The sequence below is a fragment of the Quercus suber genome, unplaced genomic scaffold, assembly GCF_002906115.3.
Source record: "Quercus suber isolate HL8 unplaced genomic scaffold, Cork oak 2.0 scaffold_13, whole genome shotgun sequence".
Lineage (NCBI taxonomy): Eukaryota > Viridiplantae > Streptophyta > Magnoliopsida > Fagales > Fagaceae > Quercus > Quercus suber.
Window position 1 is genome coordinate 1,060,627 of NW_027069478.1, and position 7,747 is coordinate 1,068,373.

Sequence of the window (7,747 nt, forward strand, 5' to 3'; positions counted from 1 at the left end):
ATGAACCCTGAAAATCGAAAAGAAGACACAATACAAGCTAAACCCCTAAGAAAGCAAGAATAAAGCAAAGAAAAAGAAGGAAAAGAGGAGAGGAAAGCAATCAGAAACAAGTTTGTAACAAAACAGAAAGGAAAAGCATAGAAGGGAAAAAGAGAGTGGGCGTACCTTTAGAAAGCAGTGAACAGGGGAAGCACCATCACGCCGTGCACTAAGTCGGAGGAAAATAGCAGAATAAGGTCGCCGGAGAAGATGGTCAGAGCAATGATTGAAGGATTTTTGGAAAGAGTGAGAAGGAAAAAGTGAGAAGAGGGAAAGTTTAAAACCAAGAATTGGGAAACTAAAAAACCAGCGGGAAAACCAATAGTCCTATCATATGGAGCATTAACTCCACCAGTCAAAATGTGCCACTTAGGCCACAACCAAAAGACGACGCTGCAACGCATTTAATACGACATGAAAACCTAACCGCTTACAATCCAAAACCATTCACCTTCCCTGGTCAACATAACATGTCATGACAACCATGGAATCTGGGGGCAGCTGATGGGACTAACGAAATCAAGTATAGACGATCTTAATGGGACAGATGAGACAAGCCTGAAAGGACGAGTATCCACTTCACTGACGAGGGTAAACATTTCATTCAATGCCGCCAATAACACCCTGGACGGTTACAAAGACAAAAACGTTGTTACAAAGACAAAAAAAAAAAAAACATTATGAGGCAAAAAACGTTACCCAGAAGGGCATTAAAACCACCATAACTGCCCTAACGGCTAGAAGCTGTAACAACATATATAAAGCCCTCACATCGCCAAGAACAAGGTACGTACACATTGAGATAGATACCGAGAGATTTCTTTGATTCTATTACATTATATTGCTCATCCTTAAAAAGCTTCTGATACTGACTTTAGCATCGAAGGCGTTGTGATAAGCACCACACTGGTGACCACTCTCGAGAGTACATTCCTACAGGTTGGAAACCACTCTTGTCTACACACACTGACTGATGAGTTCACGCTTCATCAATTTCATTTCCCACATTTTGGATATTTGATAGTTTTGTTTATTAGCTAAGGAAGCGATTCTAATTCCTAAGTTCAAAATTTCTAAATTCATTATCTATAGTGAAAAATGCTATCTCTTGGGCTCTACTTATTAAGAGGAAGTGAGTCCTCAAGTAAAAAAGAGTGATACAATCATACAATAATGGTTAAATGAATAAAATTAACCTTGTTTTTTATTTTATTTTGTGAGATTGAGAAGACAATAATAATAACTAGCCTCTAAGCACGCGCGTATTCAGGGGCTCTTTATTTTTTGGGTAAGGGTTAATTTAGAGCATTTATTATACTTTGGGATTACTACATTTTCCAATCACCAAAAAAAAAACTTGGGGTGTGATGAGTATTATGTGTTAGCATGTGAAATAACTTTTCATCACACCCCTAGGTTTAGAGCATTTATTATACTTTGGGATTACTACCTTTCCAATCACACAAAAAAAAAAAAAAAAAAAAAACACACACCTAGGGGTGTGATGAGTATTATGCGTTAACAGGTGAAATAATTTTTCATCACAACCCTAGATTTTTTTTTTTTTTTTTTTTGGTGATTGGAAAATATAGTAATCCCAAAATATAATAAATACTCTAAATTAACCCTTAAAAAAAAAAAAAAATAGAAGAGCCTCTGAGCACGCGTGTGCTCAAAGGCTTGTACTTAGATAAGTGAGATATGTTGTTGGATAATTGAATATTCTTTTAACTACATTGAATAATCTCATTAAAATAAAAATTACATGAGATGATGGGATAATGATAATAATTAAAAAAATCAGCAGCTCAGAATATTTAGACACCAAAAGAGAATACAGCACTAAAATCTAAAGAACTCTTGACAGATCTAGGTCACACCAACCACCATATTCCTAAATGGTGACCATTAAAAATTTTCTGAAATAAAAAAAATAAAAAATAAAAAATAAACTTTGTATTAACCCAAAAAGATATAATCATGCAAAACCAGACTATTGGATATATAATATTTGGAAGATGATACATACAGCAGTCCATGGTTTGTACTTTTCCAAGAACCAAGGTATGATGGGCAAGAGAATCTTTTGTGATGCTATCTGTTCCATACATATTGGCCATATCCTCTCAACTGCATGGTTCAACCACCGCACTGTTTCAGAATCAGAAAGCACCTGAAGTAAAAAAGAGAAAGTAATAAGCACTAAGGATTAGTTAGAAACCTATATCAATACCACAATTGACTCTCAAACACACATATAACAAGAACATCCCAACAAAAAATAAAACAAACATATAATATATCATTCTGCTAAGAGTTCATTTTTAAAATTTCCATCTAAGAATATTAATCAACGAGGGTCTTATTTCAGTTTCAGATCAATTTTATATTTTAATTTGTTTTGCTGTTTCACTATAATTTTTGGGAACCAAGATCATAATCAATTCCCAAGGTTAAAAATTTAGGTTCTCTATTATTACATTTATCATCAACCCAGCCAAAGAGTACACAAGAACAACCTTTAAAGCAAATAATCACAATTGGAAAATGGGGGAAAAAAAAAAAAGAGGGACAGAAATAATATTACCCTTCTCTGATAAGCTTGTTTTCTTTCTTCAAACTGTAATTTCCTTTGCAATCTCATAACATACCTCTCATGAACCTTTCAAAAAGACAAGCAAAATGCATATTTAGTAACAAGTAAAAGCAATACAAAAATTATTTAAATTTTATTTTAAAGAAAAAAGTAAACCCATCACAGAAAATCAACTTTACAGCCTAGTGTTAACATTAAAATCACACAAACCACAACAAAGAACACACACACACACACAGTAATACAATAACAAGAAATTCTGGGTGTGATTATAATTTTCCTTTTGTTAAAGGGTCAGCTTCTTTTCTTTAATTTCCTTTGATTCTCTAAACCTTTAATGAAAAAAATGGCATATAGACAGAAAAATAAAAACGCTAGTGAATGATACCAAAAAAAAAAAAAGATCCTTAATACAAAAGGCGATACGGTGAGCGAAGAATCAAATAAAGTAACAGAAATTCAAAAATAAAAAGACCAAACCCAGCACAGAAAAACAACTTTTTAACTTACTCTAAACATTAAAATCACACAACCCACTACAAAGAAACATCACAGATGCCCAATATCATAAATAAATAAAATATTCTGGGTGCGATTCTATTTTCCCATTTGTAAAGTGACAACTTCTTTTCTTCACTTTACTTCTCTAAACCTTTACTGGAAAAACTGGCACATGAACAGAAAAAGAAAAAAAACAAAAAATAAATACACAAAAATCTAAGATAGAAAGAATTACCAGAAAGAGATATATGAGAGAGACAAAGTAGGCAACCGGATGGCACCAATTGAAATAAGAAAAGAACCATAGGAATAGCAGCACAATCCCAACATGATGCATCAAAGTCACCTCCGTTATATCCATCTTTCTCTTTTACTCTAATCCCAATTCAAACAAAACAGCTTCTTCCTCCTTTGTTTTCGTTCTTTCTTTTGCTGATATAGTATTCGCAATTACAAACACCTTTGTTTTGATTCAATTCTGTACATCATAACCTCCAACACACCTTCTTCTACCGACAGATCATAAAACCCACAAAGCCAAAATCAACAAAAACTGGGCCAATTCACTGTTGCAACTTACAACCCAATGCTAGTAATCAAAAACCCAGATGAGAAAAGGTTGTGTTACTAAGAATAGTATTCACAAACACCTTTGTTTTGATTCAATTCTGTACATCATAACCTCCAACAACACCTTCTTCTACCGACAGATCATAAAACCCACAAAGCCAAAATCAACAAAAACTGGGCCAATTCACTGTTGCAACTTACAACCCAATGCTAGTGATCAAAAACCCAGATGAGAAAAGGTTGTGTTACTAAGAATACAGGGTGCGTGTTAGAGAGAGATGTAGCTAAACAGGGCAAAAATGTAGAATTGAATGAATGAATGAAGTGGAGCAAATTTGGACAGTTGTGTAAAAGATGTGATTATTGCTAAAAGGGCAGTTATTTATTTGGGAAAAAGCAAACCGCCGAGATTGAGAGAAGAGAAACGACTCAACACTCAACAGCAAGTACGGCACAGAGAGAGAGAGACAGAGGGGGGAACATTAACAGCACTGATGTCCTGTAACCATGGAGCTGATTCGTTTTGAAGTTCTCGCTCGTGCGACTGATTGTTGCGTGCCACCTGTTTTTTATGTGTCCCAAACGTGTTTAGTTTACATCTCGGGATGATAATTACTAATTGGCAAAAAAAAAATATTTATATCATAATACTTTCGCGACAGATACTAACAGGCATGTTATTATTAGTAGATACATATTGTTATATTAATTGGAAAAAAAAAAGATATTTCAATTATGTATTCAAATTAGTTCCACTAATTCTTTGGATGGTTGCCAAAAGTTTTGTAGTAAGTATTTGAAAGTTTAAGGGGTAAAGAATTTGAGGTGCATGTTTAGTAGTATATTGTAATTATCTTTCAAAAAAAAACTTTTTGGATATTTAAGAGTTAGACCATTTACCGACATGTTATTCTTAGTAGATAGATATTGTCATATTGATAGGGCAAAAAAAAAGATATTTCAATTATGTATTCAAATTAGTTCTAATAATTTTTTGGATATTTAAGAGTTAGACCATTTACAGATACTATCTGGCAAGTTATTATTAGCGGATAGATATTGTCATATTGATAGTGCAAAAAAGAGATATTTCAATTATGCATTCAAATTAGTTCTAGTAACTTTTTGGATATTTAAGAGTTAGACCATTTACAGATACTATCAGGCATGTTATTATTAGTAGATAGATATTGTCATATTAATAGGGTGAAAAAAAGATATTTCAATTATGTATTCAAATTAGTTCTAGAAACTTTTTGGATATTTAAGAGTTAGACCATTTACAGGTACTATCCAGCATGTTATTATTAGTAGATAGATATTGTCATATTGATAGTGCAAAAAAAAGATATTTCAATTATGCATTCAAATTAGTTCTAGTAACTTTTTGGTTAGATCTTTTTAGATATACGTCATTGTAAAAAAAAAAAATTTAAATCTTTTTCCCTGTTCCTGTGTGTGTGTGTGTTAAAAATATTTAGTATTTTCAAAAGAAAAAATAATGAGTTAATCCCACATTAGAAAATGAGTGTGAGTTAAAAAGGTTTAAAGTCTATGCTGTATATTCAAGAGTTAAGCCCTTTTGAATATACACCACTGTAAGTTTCTTTAAAACCTTCTCCCCTCTCCTCATGTGTGTGTGTTAAAAATATTTAGTGATAAAAAAAATTAGTACTAGTGATAATCAGTCACCTAAGATTTGTTATAAAAATATTTTGGACACAGCAATTTAAAAAAAAAAAATCACATCTTTAATTAGGGCTGTCCATGGGTTGGCCTTAGTAAAAGGAGAGACTCATTGCTGACCACCAATCACCACGTTTCAAGTCGAATTGGACTTCGGCGAATGACAATTGGATTTGGTCGAAACCAATGAAGGAGTAGTGGTGGGCAGCGATTTATAGATCTTTGTCAGATTTGAGCAAAGGAGAGCAAAATGTTGCCGGATCTGAGAGGAGGCCAGAGCCAAACATCGTCGGATATGAGCAAAGATGAGCCAAATGTTGTTGGATCTGAGCAAAGAAGAGCTAGATCATCGCCTGATCTAGGTTGAAATGACCTTTCTTTCAAGTGTTTGTCCATTGAGTTAAGTGACTCAAGTTTTGGAAGAGACTGCCCTTTTTTTTTTTTTTTTCCAAAATAAAATTTTTTTTTTAAAGGACAAATTTTTTTTCCTTAAAACTTTTATTAACTATTTTTTTTTTATATAAAGTTATGGTTCTGTTTTTAAATACAAAACAAAGTTGTAATAAAGAAATCAACTTATTATTATATTACTAGCCTTTGAGCATGCGCGTAAAAGGCTCTTCTATTTTTTTGGGTAAAAATTAATAATTTGTATTGATTATAATTTAGAAATATATATATTTTTTATTTTTCAAACAAATGAAAATGATAAACTTTAGAAATAAGCAGTAATTGTAATTTCTTTTTTAAATGTGAAGGGAAAAAAAATCCTAAATTTTAGAAATTCTCTTTTTGAATTCAAAAAGAAATTTTTTATTTGACATTTATGACTCTATTTTTAAATGAAGTTACCCTTCATTAATGAGGATATTTTTGAATCACATAAAAATTCATTTGAAATAGGGAATCCTCTTATATATAGTATAGATTAATGTGGTATTAATATTACTTTTTTTTCTTTTTTTTTTATAATAAAATTTATAATAATTTTAACATTTTTCTGTTAAAAACTCTTTACAAAATTACAATTGTGGGGGGGAAAAGCCCAAGCATACGCAGTGGGCCTAAAGCCCAATATGAAGGTTATTATATGTCCGAAGAGGCTAAAATAGTCGAGGAATATTTCGCGTGAAAGAAGGATACATGGGGACGAAGAAACTCCGTCCGAAGAGAGCATCAGTGTTCCGAATAGATCATTATTCTCGGATGTAAAGATTCTGGGTCATATAAATATCTGGAGAGTTCAAATGAGCTTACTAGTGACTTCAACAGTCTAGATAAGTTTTGGACACGCCTGGAGATAATAAGAATGGAGAAATATCTAAAAGGAAAAGCTGTCACCACCGTATTAAATGCACTGCAGCAACTTTTTTGGCCGCATTTATGTGGAGAAGACCCCTGAACAGTACAACTTCAGCTACCGCTATTCACAAAAGCTGAGGGAGATACATAACATGACATGCACTCAAGTAGGGAGCTGGATGAAGAATAAGTGGACGATGGGGATGATGGGGGAGGATGCTTAGGGATGGCAACGGGTCGGGTTCGGGCCGGGTTTTTTCATACCCGGACCCGACCCGCGGGGCAAGGCCCGTAGCACGGACCCGGCCCGTTTAGGGTACCGGGTTTTTTCCCGGGGCCCGGACCCGCCCCAGCCGGGCCCCGCGAGCCCCGCGGGCCCCGTTTATGAATTGGGCCCGTTTGGGCCCAACCGAAAAAATAAAAATAAAAATAAAAATAAAAAAAATAAAAAAATAAATAATAATAATAAAATAAAATAAAATTTTGAGCCCAAATTTTAATTTAAGCCCAGATTTAAGCTCAAATTTTGCCTAAATTTAAGCCTAGATTTAAGCCCATATTTTGCCTACATTAAGCCTGCATATTCAAGCCTAAATAATTAACGTGGCCCAAATGCCAAATCAGTCCAAATCATAAGCTAAAGATACTAATCATAAATCAATAAATTACCTGTTAATTATAAATCTATAAATCAATAAATCATAACTAATATCATAATCATAATTCAATAAATCATAACTAAGATTTTAAATCAATAAATTACCTAGCTAAGATAACCATTTAATCATTAATCAACAAAATCTTAACTAAAATCACCAACTAAACATAAAAATAAAATAAATCCAACAAGTCCAAAAAATAAGTATCAAAAGTCCAACGAGTCCAAGAAATTAAAAAGTAACGAAATAAATCCCACAAGTTTAGAATAATTACAAACCAACAAATTAAGGAAACAAGTCTAAGAAAATAAAAAAGTTACTAAATTAATACAAAATGTTTAATCTTCATCAATTGTAATACAACTCCCATCAATTGTGGCACAACTCCCATCAT

General features: G+C 33.0%; 1 non-coding gene across 1 annotated transcript; it reads right to left on the reverse strand.

The window, feature by feature from the left end:
• Positions 1-2,068: 2,068 nt before the first annotated feature.
• LOC112034448 (uncharacterized) lies at positions 2,069-4,254 on the reverse strand. Its single transcript, XR_010631474.1, has 3 exons — positions 3,372-4,254; positions 2,627-2,701; positions 2,069-2,212 (listed from the first exon to the last, which is right to left on the reverse strand). It is a non-coding gene; the product is annotated as an uncharacterized LOC112034448 (transcript).
• Between the last annotated feature and the right edge of the window lie 3,493 nt (positions 4,255-7,747).